Genomic DNA, 553 nt, shown 5'->3' with positions numbered 1-553 from the left:
GGTTTAGGGTTTAGGGTTTAGGGTTTGGGGTTTAGGGTTTAGGGTTTAGGGTTTAGGGTTTGTGTTTTGTTTTGTTTAGTTAGATTTGGCGGCGGCTGACCGGGAGAAGCTCCTCTCAGCAGCGAGACAAGTCAGAACCCTAAACCCTACACCCTCATAAACCCTAAACCCTAAACCCTCATAAACCCTAAACCCTAAACCCTCGTGAACCCTAAACCCTCATAAACCCTAAACTCTCATAAACCCTAAACCCTCATGAACCCTAAAGCCTAAATCCTAAACCCTCATAAACCCTAAACCCTCATAAGCCCTAAACCCTTATAAACCCTAAACCCTCGTGAACCCTGATGCCTAAAGCCTAAACCCTCATAAACCCTAAACCCTCATATACTCTAAACCCTAAACCCTCATAAATCCTAAACCCTTATAAACCCTAAACCCTCATAAACCCTAAACCCTCGTAAATCCTAAACCCTTGTAAACCCTACACCCTCATAAACCCTAAACCCTCATAAACCCTAAACCCTCATAAACCCTAAACCCTAAACCCTTG

Source organism: Eimeria mitis, genomic scaffold (genome assembly GCF_000499745.2).
Source record: "Eimeria mitis Houghton genomic scaffold, Emh_scaff1872, whole genome shotgun sequence".
Taxonomy (NCBI): Eukaryota; Apicomplexa; class Conoidasida; order Eucoccidiorida; family Eimeriidae; genus Eimeria; species Eimeria mitis.
The sequence above is the reverse complement of the archived record's forward strand: the minus strand, read 5'-3'. Positions refer to the sequence as shown.